The sequence below is a fragment of the Musca autumnalis genome, unplaced genomic scaffold, assembly GCF_047663935.1.
Source record: "Musca autumnalis isolate F117 unplaced genomic scaffold, ASM4766393v1 scaffold_1, whole genome shotgun sequence".
Taxonomy (NCBI): domain Eukaryota; kingdom Metazoa; phylum Arthropoda; class Insecta; order Diptera; family Muscidae; genus Musca; species Musca autumnalis.
Window position 1 is genome coordinate 57,315,014 of NW_027411644.1, and position 14,160 is coordinate 57,329,173.

General features: G+C 35.1%; 1 protein-coding gene across 1 annotated transcript in view; it reads left to right on the plus strand.

Annotated features, from left to right (window-relative positions):
• The window catches only part of LOC141398150 (rho guanine nucleotide exchange factor 17), a 443,900-nt gene that overhangs the window by 105,473 nt on the left and 324,267 nt on the right, over positions 1 to 14,160 (plus strand). Inside the window, exon 2 of the mRNA XM_073975385.1 lies at positions 9,497 to 9,802. The gene's annotated coding sequence lies outside the window, so the exon portion shown is untranslated. The remainder of the gene's footprint in view (positions 1 to 9,496; positions 9,803 to 14,160) is intronic.

The window sequence follows — 14,160 nt, forward strand, 5'->3', positions numbered from 1 at the left end:
AAGGCGCGGAATTTTTCAACATTTTTCTAAGGCCGTGTTAAATCGAAAAAGCGTGGATTTTTCCATCATTTTTCCAAGACCATGTTAAATCGAAAAGGCGTGGATTTACTCAACATTGTTCCAAGGCCATGTTGAATCGAAAAGGCGTGGATTTTTCCTACATTTTTCCAAGCCTACGTTGAATTGAAAAGACGTGGACTTTTCAACATTTTCCCAAGGCCATGTTGAATCGAAAAGGCGTGGATTTTTTCAACATTTTTCCAAGCCTACGTTGAATTGAAAAGGCGTGGACTTTTCAACATTTTCCCAAGGCCATGTTGAATCGAAAAGGCGTGGATTTTTTCAACATTTTTCCAAGCCTACGTTGAATTGAAAAGACGTGGACTTTTCAACATTTTCCCAAGGCCATGTTGAATCGAAAAGGCGTGGATTTTTTTCAACATTTTTCCAAGCCTACGTTGAATTGAAAAGACGTGGACTTTTCAACATTTTCCCAAGGCCATGTTGAATCGAAAAGGCGTGGATTTTTTCAACATTTTTCCAAGCCTACGTTGAATTGAAAAGACGTGGACTTTTCAACATTTTCCCAAGGCCATGTTGAATCGAAAAGGCGTGGATTTTTTCAACATTTTTCCAAGCCTACGTTGAATTGAAAAGACGTGGACTTTTCAACATTTTCCCAAGGCCATGTTGAATCGAAAAGGCGTGGAATTTTTCAACATTTTTCCAAGGACATGTTGAACCGAAAAGGCGTGGATTTTTTCAACATTTTTCTAAGGCCATGTTGACTCGAAAAAGGCGTGGAATTTTTCAACATTTCTCCAAGGCCATCGAAAAGTCGTGTATTTTTTCAACATTTTTCCAAGTGGATTTTTTATTCAAAATTTTTTCAAGGCCATGTTGAATCGAAAAGGCGTGGATTTTTTTCCACATTTTTCCAAAGCCACGATGAATCGAAAAGGCCATGTTGAATCGAAAAGGCGTGGATTTTTTTCCACATTTTTCCAAGGCCATGTTGAATCGAAAAGACGTGAATTTTTTCAACATTTTTCCAAGGCCATGTTGAATCGAAAAGGCGTGGGTACTTTCAACATTTCTCCAAGGCCATGTAGAATCGAAAAGCCGTGAATTTTTAATATTTCTCCAAGGCCATCGAAAAGTCGTGTATTTTTTCAACATTTTTCCAAGTGGATTTTTTATTCAAAATTTTTCCAAGGCCATGTTGAATCGAAAAATGCGTGGAATTTTTCAACATTTTTCCAAAGCCACGTTGAATCGAAAAGGCCATGTTGCATCGAAAAAGCGTGGATTTTTTCAACATTTTTCCAAGGCCAGGTTGAATCGAAAAGACGTGGATTTTTTCAACATTTTTCCAAGGCCATGTTGAATCGAAAAGGTGTGGTTATTTTCAACATTTCTCCAAGGCCATGTTGAATCGAAAAGGCGTGGAGTTACTCAACATTTTTCCAAGGCCATTTTGATTTGAAAAGGCGTGGATTTTTTCAACATTTTTCCAAGACCATGTTAAATCGAAAAGGCGTGGATTTTTTCAACATTTTTCCAAGACCATGTTAAATCGAAAAGGCGTGGATTTTTTCAACATTTTTCCAAGCCTACGTCGAATTGAAAAGGCGTGGAATTTTTCAACATTTTTCCAAGCCTACGTCGAATTGAAAAGGCGTGGAACATTTTTCCAAGGCCATGTTGAATCGAAAAGGCGTGGATTTTTTTTAACATTTTTCCAAGCCTACGTCGAATTGAAAAGGCGTGGAATTTTTCAACATTTTTCCAAGGCCATGTTGAATCGAAAAGTCGTGGATTTTTTCAGCATTTTCTAAGGCCATTTTGGAACGATAAGGCGTGGAATTTTTCAACATTTTTCCAAGGCCATGTTGAATCGAAAAAGCGTGGATTTTTCTACATTTTTTCAAGGCCATGTTGAATCGAAATTCGTGGATTTTTTTCCACATTTTTCCAAAGCCACGATGAATCGAAAAGGCCATGTTGAATCGAAAAGGCGTGGATTTTTTTCCACATTTTTCCAAGGCCATGTTGAATCGAAAAGACGTGAATTTTTTCAACATTTTTCCAAGGCCATGTTGAATCGAAAAGGCGTGGGTACTTTCAACATTTCTCCAAGGCCATGTAGAATCGAAAAGCCGTGAATTTTTAATATTTCTCCAAGGCCATCGAAAAGTCGTGTATTTTTTCAACATTTTTCCAAGTGGATTTTTTATTCAAAATTTTTCCAAGGCCATGTTGAATCGAAAAATGCGTGGAATTTTTCAACATTTTTCCAAAGCCACGTTGAATCGAAAAGGCCATGTTGCATCGAAAAGGCGTGGATTTTTTCAACATTTTTCCAAGGCCATGTTGAATCGAAAAGGTGTGGTTATTTTCAACATTTCTCCAAGGACTTGTTTAATCGAAAAGGCGTGGAGTTACTCAACATTTTTCCAAGGCCATTTTGATTTGAAAAGGCGTGGATTTTTTCAACATTTTTCCAAGACCATGTTAAATCGAAAAGGCGTGGATTTTTTCAACATTTTTCCAAGACCATGTTAAATCGAAAAGGCGTGGATTTTTTTAACATTTTTCCAAGCCTACGTCGAATTGAAAAGGCGTGGAATTTTTCAACATTTTTCCAAGCCTACGTCGAATTGAAAAGGCGTGGAACATTTTTCCAAGGCCATGTTGAATCGAAAAGGCGTGGATTTTTTTTAACATTTTTCCAAGCCTACGTCGAATTGAAAAGGCGTGGAATTTTTCAACATTTTTCCAAGGCCATGTTGAATCGAAAAGTCGTGGATTTTTTTCAGCATTTTCTAAGGCCATTTTGGAACGATAAGGCGTGGAATTTTTCAACATTTTTCCAAGGCCATGTTGAATCGAAAAAGCGTGGATTTTTCTACATTTTTTCAAGGCCATGTTGAATCGAAAAGTCGTGGAACTTTTCAACATTTTTCCAAGGAAATGTTGAATCGAAAAGTCGTGGATTTTTCAGCATTTTCTAAGGCCATTTTGAAACGATAAGGCGTGGAATTTTTTAACATTTTTCCAAGGCCATGTTGAATCGAAGAGGCGTATATTTTTTCAACATTTTTCTAAGACCATGTTAAATCTAAAAGACGTGAATTTTTCAACATTTTTCAAGGCCATGTTGAATCGAAAAGGCGTGGCATTTTTCAACATTTTTCCAAGGCCATGTTGAGTCGAAAAGTCGTGGATTTTTTCAGTATTTTCTAAGGCTATTTTGAAACGATAAGGCGTGGATTTTTTCAACATTTTTCAAGGCCATGTTGAATCGAAAAGGCGTGGATTTTTTCAACATTTTTCAAGGACATGTTGAATCGAAAAGGCGTGGATTTTTTCAACATTTTTCCAAGACCATGTTAAATCTAAAAGGCGTGGATTTTTTCAACATTTTTCCAAGGCCATGTTGAATAGAAAAGGCGTGGATTTTTTCAACATTTTCCAAGGCCATGTTGAATCGAAAAGGCGTGGATTTTTTCAACATTTTTCCAAAGCCATGTTGAATCGAAAAGTCGTGGATTTTTTCAACATTTTTCCAAGGCCATGTTGAATTGCAAAGGCGTGGATTTTTTCAACATTTTTCCAAGGCCATCGAAAAGTCGTGTATTTTTTCAACATTTTTCCAAGTGGATTTTTTATTCGACATTTTTTCAAGGCCATGTTGAATCGAAAAGGCGTGGATTTTTTCAACATTTTCCAAGGCCATGTTGAATCGAAAAGGCGTAGATTTTTTCAACATTTCTCCAAGGCCATCGAAAAGTCGTGTATTTTTTCAACATTTTTCCAAGTGGATTTTTTATTCAAAATTTTTTCAAGGCCATGTTGAATCGAAAAAGGCGTGGATTTTTCAACATTTTTCCAAAGCCACGATGAATCGAAAAGGCCATGTTGAATCGAAAAGGCGTGGATTTTTTTCCACATTTTTCCAAAGCCACGATGAATCGAAAAGGCCATGTTGAATCGAAAAGGCGTGGATTTTTTTCCACATTTTTCCAAAGCCACGATGAATCGAAAAGGCCATGTTGAATCGAAAAGGCGTGGATTTTTTTCCACATTTTTCCAAGGCCATGTTGAATCGAAAAGGCGTGGGTACTTTCAACATTTCTCCAAGGCCATGTAGAATCGAAAAGCCGTGAATTTTTAATATTTCTCCAAGGCCATCGAAAAGTCGTGTATTTTTTCAACATTTTTCCAAGTGGATTTTTTATTCAAAATTTTTCCAAGGCCATGTTGAATCGAAAAATGCGTGGAATTTTTAACATTTTTCCAAAGCCACGTTGAATCGAAAAGGCCATGTTGAATCGAAAAGACGTGGATTTTTTCAACATTTTTCCAAGGCCATGTTGAATCGAAAAGGTGTGGTTATTTTCAACATTTCTCCAAGGCCATGTTGAATCGAAAAGGCGTGAATTTTTTCAACATTTTTCCAAGGACTTGTTTAATCGAAAAGGCGTGGATTTACTCAACATTTTTCCAAGGCCATTTTGATTTGAAAAGGCGTGGATTTTTTCAACATTTTTCCAAGACCATGTTAAATCGAAAAGGCGTGGATTTTTTCAACATTTTTCCAAGACCATGTTAAATCGAAAAGGCGTGGATTTTTTCAACATTTTTCCAAGACCATGTTAAATCGAAAAGGCGTGGATTTTTTCAACATTTTTCCAAGCCTACGTCGAATTGAAAAGGCGTGGAATTTTTCAACATTTTTCCAAGGCCATGTTGAATCGAAAAGTCGTGGATTTTTTCAGCATTTTCTAAGGCCATTTTGGAACGATAAGGCGTGGAATTTTTCAACATTTTTCCTAGGCCATGTTGAATCGAAAAAGCGTGGATTTTTCTACATTTTTTCAAGGCCATGTTGAATCGAAAAGTCGTGGAACTTTTCAACATTTTTCCAAGGAAATGTTGAATCGAAAAGTCGTGGATTTTTCAGCATTTTCTAAGGCCATTTTGAAACGATAAGGCGTGGAATTTTTTAACATTTTTCCAAGGCCATGTTGAATCGAAGAGGCGTATATTTTTTCATCATTTTTCTAAGACCATGTTAAATCTAAAAGACGTGAATTTTTCAACATTTTTCAAGGCCATGTTGAATCGAAAAGGCGTGGCATTTTTCAACATTTTTCCAAGGCCATGTTGAGTCGAAAAGTCGTGGATTTTTTCAGTATTTTCTAAGGCTATTTTGAAACGATAAGGCGTGGATTTTTTCAACATTTTTCAAGGCCATGTTGAATCGAAAAGGCGTCGATTTTTTCAACATTTTTCAAGGCCATGTTGAATCGAAGGCGTACAGAAATAAAGCCCCAAGAAATAACGCCCCAAACGGGAATGAAAATGGACCCCAATTTTTGGGGTGTTTTTACAATTTGAAAAATTGCCCCAATACAAAAAGGCCCCAAATTAGGAAATTTGGCCCCAAAAAAATATTGCAATTATGCCCCAAAATTACATTGGGGCCAAAATGCATTTTTGAAATTGGGGTGCATTTGCAAAATGCATTATCACCCCAAACAACGAAAATGCAATTAGGCCCCAAAGTATGCATTCACGCCCCAAAATATTTATTCACTTAAATTTGGAGTGTAAATGAAGCCCTAAATTTGGGGTGTAATTTCAAAAAGTATTTTTAAAGATATTCATTCAGTAGTTTGTAATATGTAACTAATTATGACTGTACTTTTTTACGATAGTAGCATGTTAAAGCCACCTAGAAACAAGCTCTTATTTTCAAGTGTACTAGCAGGCGTCTATGAATGTGATAAAAATTAAAATTTTAAATAAAATTAAAGACGATTGCGTAGGAATCGCAAAATCTTTGGGAAGTGGATCGTCGGTATCATGTACCGTTCGTAATGTTTTTCTGAAACATTGTGATAAGTGAGTATTTCTGTACCAATTTCTATATACATATATGTATGTATATATTTTTATAGTTTTTAGCAAGAATCACAAAGTATATATTTTAACAAAATACAAAGAAGTTTGCATCACATCGTTAGCAAAAAATTTGTGCCGGCTTTAAAAACTCCCCATCAAATAGTTGAAGCATTCATGCTCGAAAAGGTGTGGACAAATGTCGGTCTGACCAAAAACCAAACAAACCCGAGACAGACTTTAACTACTCCATATCTCCAAATCAAGTCAAACAGAATTAGAAAGAAATGGAAAGTAGCTGAAGAAAAATATTTAAAAAAAATAATTTAAAAAATCAAACAGAATTAAAAAAAAATGGAGAGTAGCTGAAGAAAAATATATTTAAAAAATCGCGCGATTTTTTTAAATATATTTTTCTTCAGATACTCTCTCTTTTTTTCTAAATCTGTTTGATTTTTTAAATATATTTTTCTTCAGCTACTCTCCTAATTCTGTTTGACTTGATTTGGAGAGAAAAAATATACTAAAAAAAATCGCGCGATTTTTTCAATATATTTTTTCATTCCAAATCCATTCAAACAGATTTAGAAAAAAGGGAGAGTAGCTGAAGAAAAATATATTTAAAAAATCGCGCGATTTTTTTAAATATATTTTTCTTCAGATACTCTCCCTTTTTTCTAAATCTGTTTGATTTTTTAAATATATTTTTCTTCAGCTACTCTCCATTTCTTTCTAATTCTTTTTGACTTGATTTGGAGAGAAAAAATATATCTAAAAAATCGCGTGATTTTTCAAATATATTTTTTCTCTCCAAATCAAGTCAAACAGAATTAGAAAGAAATGGAGAGAAAAAATATATTAAAAAAATTGCGCGATTTTTTTTAGTATATTTTCTCTCTCCAAGTCAAGTCAAACAGAATTAGGAGAGTAGCTGAAGAAAAATATATTTAAAAAATCGCGCGATTTTTTTAAATATATTTTCCTTCCTTCCTCTTTAAAAAAGGAAAAATAAATGCCTTAGCATTTTTAAATAGAATGGTGTTTGAAGAAAACGCTATATGCACAAATATGCTACCAATGGAAGATGAGGTATATAAATTAAACATTGTTAATAGGTGTATCTTTTTTACTTTCTTAATGTTGCTGAAACATTTTTTCAGCAGCTTTTCCTTTACACAACTGTCAAAATCTGCAACATTAGTAATAATTATTACCAATTATTATTACTTATCATATAATTTTTTGAATTCTATGAAATAAGTGTTTACCTTTGCTTATTATTACTAAAAATTATTGTTACTTTGAGTCCTTTAATTTTTTTCGCTTTTTTCTTAATAAAGTTTTCGAAATTGCACCCCATTTTTTTGATCATATCTTAATAAAAACTTTAGAAAATGCACCCCAATTTCTTGTTTTTGTTAAACACTAAAATATATTTAGGCCCCAAACATGTGCAAAAAGGCCCTAATAAAAAATTCAATTAGGCCCCAATATTATTTAGACCCCAATTTAATTTTCAAATTTTCGATTTACTTGTTGTGAAGACAATTTGGCCCCAACAGTTAAATGAAAAAAGGTCCCAAAAAGAAGAATTTAGACCCCAAAAGTTTTGTTGTTGTTTTTCATATACCTGTTTGGGGCCTATTTTCATTTTCAATTTGAGGTGTTATTTCCTGGGGCCTTATTTCTGTACGCCGAATCGAAAAGGCGTGGATTTTTTCAACATTTTTCCAAGACCATGTTGAGTCGAAAATGGTGTGGAATTTTGAATCGAAAAGGTGTGGATTATTCTACATTTTGCCAAAGCCATGTTGAATCGAAAATGGTGTGGAGTGTAGAATCGACAACATTCAACATTTTTCTAAAGCCATGTTGAATCGACAAGGCGTGGATTTTTTTCGACATTTTCCAAGGCCATGTTGAATCGAAAAGGCGTGGATTTTTTCAACATTTTTCCAAGGCCATGTTGAGTCGAAAATGGTGTGGATTTTTCTACATTTTCCAAGGCCATGTTGATTCGAAAAGGCCTGGATTTTTCAACATTTTTCCAAGGCCATGTTGAATTGAAAAGGCGTGGAATTTTTCAAAATTTTTCCAAGGCCATGTTGAATCGAAAAGGCGTGGAATTTCTCAACATTTTTCCAAGGCCATGTTGAATCGAAAAGGCGTGGAATTTTTCAACATTTTTCCAAGGACATGTTGAATCGAAAAGGCGTTGAATTTTTTAACATTTTTCCAAGGCCATGTTGAATTGAAAAGGCGTGGAATTTTTCAAAATTTTTCCAAGGCCATGTTGAATCGAAAAGGCGTGGAATTTCTCAACATTTTTCCAAGGCCATGTTGAATCGAAAAGGCGTGGAATTTTTCAACATTTTTCCAAGGACATGTTGAATCAAAAAGGCGTTGAATTTTTCAACATTTTTCCAAGGCCGTGTTGAATCGAAAAGGCGTGGAATTTTTCAACATTTTTCCAAGGCCATGTTGAATCGAAAAGGCGTGGATTTTTTTTAACATTTTTCCAAGGCCATGTTGAATCGAAAAGGAGTGGATTTTTCATCATTTTTTCCAAGGACATGGAAGACTTGTAAGTATTCTCTATGACATGGAAGGTTTCTAGGTCTTATATATGAAATAAGAGACTTATAGGTCTTCTATATGTGATGGAAGGTTTGTGGGTCTTCTATATGGCCCTCTGGTTGTTAGTAAATAAGATTTCTGCTCGTCTATAGAGATGGCCTCTGGTCGAAATCAAAGACTCTCACTGGTAGTCTGTAAAGACACCATCTGGTCGTCTATAAAGGTTCCCTCTGTTCATCAATAGAGACGTCTTCTGGTCGTCAATAAAGACGCCCTTCAGGTCTCTATAAAGATTACCTTTAGGACATCTATGAAAACTACATCCAGGTCGTCAATAAATACTCCCTTTAATCTCCCAAACTCCCTACTCATCGATTGAGACACCCTTTTGCTGGTTTAGAAAGACTGCCTTCTGGCCCTCGAAAATTACACCCACTGGTTCCTGATAAAGACAACCTTCAAGTCGTCGATAAAGATACTTTTTGATTGTCTATAAAGACTCCTTCTTGCTTCTTTATAAAGGCACCTTTCAGGTCATTTATAAGACTTCCTTCTGGTCGTCTATAAAGCCTGTTTGAATGAGCTTATAAAGTTTCATTTTATATAATGGTGACCTTAAAAGCTCCTATTGATGGTCTTCCGTGTGGTCATCTGGGTAAGGAAAAGTTCGTTTAAGTTTCACGATGTTGAAATTTGTTTTCTTCTAAAAAATACTTTCATATTTACTTCTGTGATATCTCAAAAATATGTATAAACATATCATAACCTATCCACTGACCGAAAACATTAACACTTGAGGCATCGGGCAATCAAAACAAAAACAAACGAAAAAAACTCATCTCATCACTGACACCTATCATGACCACAACCCATTCTACTACTTAAGCGGCAAAAGTTTCATTAACCTACCTCTGGCACTTAACAACAACCAAATCGAAGAAAAAACGACAACCTCTCTTCTCTTAAAAACGGAATATTTATGATTTGTGTTTTTTTTTTGCTTTCATTTCAGAGTTTTTCCACACAACAGAAGACGGGGAAGAAGAAAGTGTAAGTGCGTCGTCGGTTCGTTTCGGATTCCATTTTTCAAGTGTATGGACTGTCAGATTTTGGCAATTATTGAAAATTTCTGTTAATGTGTTTCGTTTTCCAAAAGAAGAAAACAAAAATAATAATAAGTGAATAAAAAAAGTAAACAAAATACATGTGTGTTGTGCTAGCGGTTCAGTTTGCAGTGTATCCGGTATTCCAGCTGACTTGACTCAGGTCGTCCGTCGTACATATGAATGAATGTTGGAGGTCCGCATAATATCTAAAGGTAAGTTGGCCAATGTTTTTAGTGCTTCCATTAATAAAAAATATTGTTGTTATTTTTTCTTTTCATCTTCTCCACATCTACTTCTTCTTCTTCTACTACTTAAATATAAATTTGACTATTTGTCTAGCCGTCTGAGCGAATGCAATTTGCTTCTTATCGCCATCATTTGTAGCCGGCCAAATAGGCTGTTTTGTGTGTGTATTTTTCGATACTTTCTGAAATTTTCTTTTCAGTATTGGGAAAATTAATTGAAATCATTTTTTAAAATGATACGACGGCTCGCTCATAATCTCCCTGAGGTAATTTCTATAGTTATGGGAAATAATTGTTAAAAAATGGAAGAGTTTTTTTGTTTTTTTTTTTTTTACGGTTAGCTGAAATCACTTTTCACACACACGTGTGAAAGTTCAGGGAAAGAGCGTAAGGCTAAGGCGCTTTATAAGTAGTGTAATAAAAATAGTTTGATAAAACAAATTTACACTTGTCATAACATTTTTGAGGTCATCTATAAAACAAATTTCTTGTCCCTTCCCTTGTAGTAGTAGTCTATTAAAACGACCTTAAGGTTATCCATAAAATGTCCTTTCAAGTATCTAAAGATACCTCCCTTGTCCCGTCTATACAGACTCTCTTCTATACGCCTATAAAGACAGCCTACATAACACATCGGGTCGTCTAAAAAATAAGAAATTGGTCGTCTATAAAGAATGTTTGTCGTCTTCTTTTTCTTTCCATTTCGATTCAACATGGCCTTGGAAAAATGTTGAAAAAATCCACGCCTTTTCAATTCAACATGGCCTTGGAAAAATGTTGAAAAAATCCACGCCTTTTCAATTCAACATGGCCTTGGAAAAATGTTGAAAAAATCCACGCCTTTTCAATTCAACATGGCCTTGGAAAAATTTTGAAAAAATCCACGCCTTTTCAATTCAACATGGCCTTGGAAAAATGTTGAAAAAATCCACGCCTTTTCAATTCAACATGGCCTTGGAAAAATTTTGAAAAAATCCACGCCTTTTCAATTCAACATGGCCTTGAAAAAATGTTGAAAAAATCCACGCCTTTTCAATTCAACATGGCCTTGGAAAAATGTTGAAAAAATCCACGCCTGTTCAATTCAACATGGCCTTGGAAAAATGTGGAAAAAATCCACGCCTTTTCAATTCAACATGGCCGTGGAAAAATGTTGAAAAAATCCACGCCTTTTCAATTCATCATGGACTTGGAAAAATGTTGAAAAAATCCACGCCTTTTCAATTCAACATGGCCGTGGAAAAATTTTGAAAAAATCCACGCCTGTTCAATTCAACATGGCCTTGGAAAAATGTTGAAAAAATCCACGCCTTTTCAATTCAACATGGCCTTGGAAAAATGTTGAAAAAATCCACGCCTTTTCAATTCAACATGGCCTTGGAAAAATGTTGAAAAAATCCACGCCTGTTCAATTCAACATGGCCTTGGAAAAATGTTGAAAAAATCCACGCCTTTTCAATTCAACATGGCCTTGGAAAAATGTTGAAAAAATCCACGCCTTTTCAATTCATCATGGACTTGGAAAAATGTGGAAAAAATCCACGCCTTTTCAATTCAACATGGCCGTGGAAAAATGTTGAAAAATCCACGCCTGTTCAATTCAACATGGCCTTGGAAAAATGTTGAAAAAATCCACGCCTTTTCAATTCAACATGGCATTAGAAAAATGTTGAAAAAATTTACGTCTTTTCGATTAACCCTTTCGGTGCTTCTTTTTTGTTTTTGATCTGAAAAATATATTTTTCCAATTTTATATATACTTAAGCCCACTATATGAATAATCAAAACTAATTTTTTAACATTTTGTTTGGAAAAGTGGTTTTTGGACACTATGCCATATGGCATAGAATGTATTTAAAGGGAAAAAAACAAAACTAAAATATTCAAGTTTTTAATTAAATTTCATCTTATAGAAGACCAGGAGGCCTTATAGAAGAGGAAGAGGTCTTCTTATAGAAAAGCAGGACGTCTTCTCATAAAAGAGCAGAAGGTCCTCTCATAGAAGGGCAGGATGTCTGCTCCTGGAAGAGCAAAAGGTAGTCTCATAGAAGGACAGGATGTTTTCACATAGAAGAGCAGGACGTTTGCATATAGAAGGGCAGGAGGTCTTCTTATAGTAGAGCAAGAGGTCTTCTTATAGAAGAGCAGTAGGTCCTCTCCTTGAAGAGCAGGAGGTCCTCTTCTTGAAGAGCAGGACGTCTTTTCATAGAAGAGCAGGACGTTTGCATATAGAAGGACAGGACGTCTTCTGATAGAAGAGCAGACGTCTTTTCATATAAGAGCAGGAGAAGAGAAGGACGTTTGCATATGGAAAGGCAGGAGGTACTCTTATAGAAGAGAAGGAGGTCGTCTTATATAAGAGCAGGAGGTCTGCTCATAGAAGAGCAGGTCGTCTTTTCATAGAAGAGCAGGACGTTTGCATATAGAAGGCGGGAGGAATTCTTATAGAAGAGAAGGAGGTCTTCTTATACAAGAGCAGGAGGTCTGCTCATAGAAGAGCAGGACGTATTCTCGTAGAAGAGAAGGACGTTTGCATATAGAAGGGCAGGAGGTATTCTTATAGAAGAGAAGGAGGTCTTCTTATATAAGAGCAGGAGGTCTGCTCATAGAAGAGCAGGACGTCTTCTCATAGAAGAGCAGGGGCCCTTCTTATAGAAAAGCATAAGATCTTCTCATTGAAGACCAGGAGGTCTATTTTTAGAAGACATGAAGGTTTTTTATAGAATATCTGGAGGTCTACTATTAGAAGATTTGGGGGTCTTCACATAGAACGTCTTCTTATAGAATATCTGGAGGTCTTCTTTTAGAACATTTAAAGCCTCTTATAGAAGACCTAGGGTCTTCTTATAGAAAAGCTAGGGTCTTCTTATGGAAGATTTGAGGCCTTCTTATAGAAAAACTGGAGAAGACCTGAATGTCTTCATATAGCAGATCTGAAGGACTTCTTATAGAACACCTGAATTTCATCCTATAGAAGGGCTGGAGGTCAGCTTGTAGAAGACGTGAGGCCATCTTATATAATATCTGGAGGAGTTATTTTAGAAAATCTGCAAGAATTGTTATACATCATCTGGAGGTTTTCCTATGGTGGATCTGGAGGTTTCCTTATAGAAGACCTTGAAGTCTTTGTATAGAAGACCTGGAGGTCTACTTATACAAAATCTATAGGTCTTCTTATAGAAGACCTGGAGGTCTATTTATACAAGATCTGGAGGTCTTCTTATAGAAGATCTAGGGGTTTTACAATAGAAGATCTGGGAGTCAAACAAAGTGAAACATTTCCGTTGGGAAAAATCTATGCCATATGGCATAGTATGAAATATAAAAAATCTGGCAGCTCCATTGAACTATATTTCGGATCTTTTTTTCGTTTTAATTTTTAAGGCAATGATTTTCTACTAAATTAAATACAAAAAGTTAACAAAAATAATATTTTTATTAATAAAATATATAAAATTATAAGATGGTATTTTCAAGCAAATTTTAAATCGAACGAGGAGCGCTTGCTCTTTGAGACATAACAATATATAGGGTCCACCAATCAAAAATTTTTTTCGAATTATTTTTAGATAACACTTCAGGGAAAAATACAAAATTATTAAAAAAAGAGTGCCCATAATTATTTTGCCTTAAAACGGGCTTCAAAAACTGGTTATGCCATATGGCATAGAATCACCGAAAGGGTTAATATGACCTTGGAAAAATGTTGAAAAAATCCGCGCCTTTTCGATTCAACATGGCCTTGGAAAAAAAATTTAAAAAATCCACCCCTTTCGAGTCAACATGGCTTTGGAAAACTGTTGAAAAAATCCACGTCTTTGTAATTCAACATGGCTTTGGAAAACTGTTGAAAAAATCCACGTCTTTGTAATTCAACATAGGCTTAGAAAAATGTTGAAAAAATCTACACCTTTTCAATTCAACATAGGCATGGAAAAATGTTGAAAAAATCCACGCTTTCTCAATTCAAAATAGGCATGGAAAAATGTTGAAAAAATCCACCCTTTCTCAATTCAATATGGCCTTGGAAAAATGTTGAAAAAATCCACGCCTTTTCAATTCAGCATAGGCTTGGAATTATGTTGAAAAAATCCACGCCTTTTTAATTCAACATGGGCTTGGAAAAATGTTGAAAGAATTCGCGCCTATAAGGTTCGATTCGTCTTTGAAAAAATGTTGAAAAATACACGCCTATGAGTTTCAATTTGGTATTGGAAACATGTTGAAAAATAAATATCTGTAAAAGTTACCATTCGCTAATCGATAAAACTACTATCTGGTCGTCTATAAAGACCCCCGTAATCTATAAAGCATTCTTCCTGTTT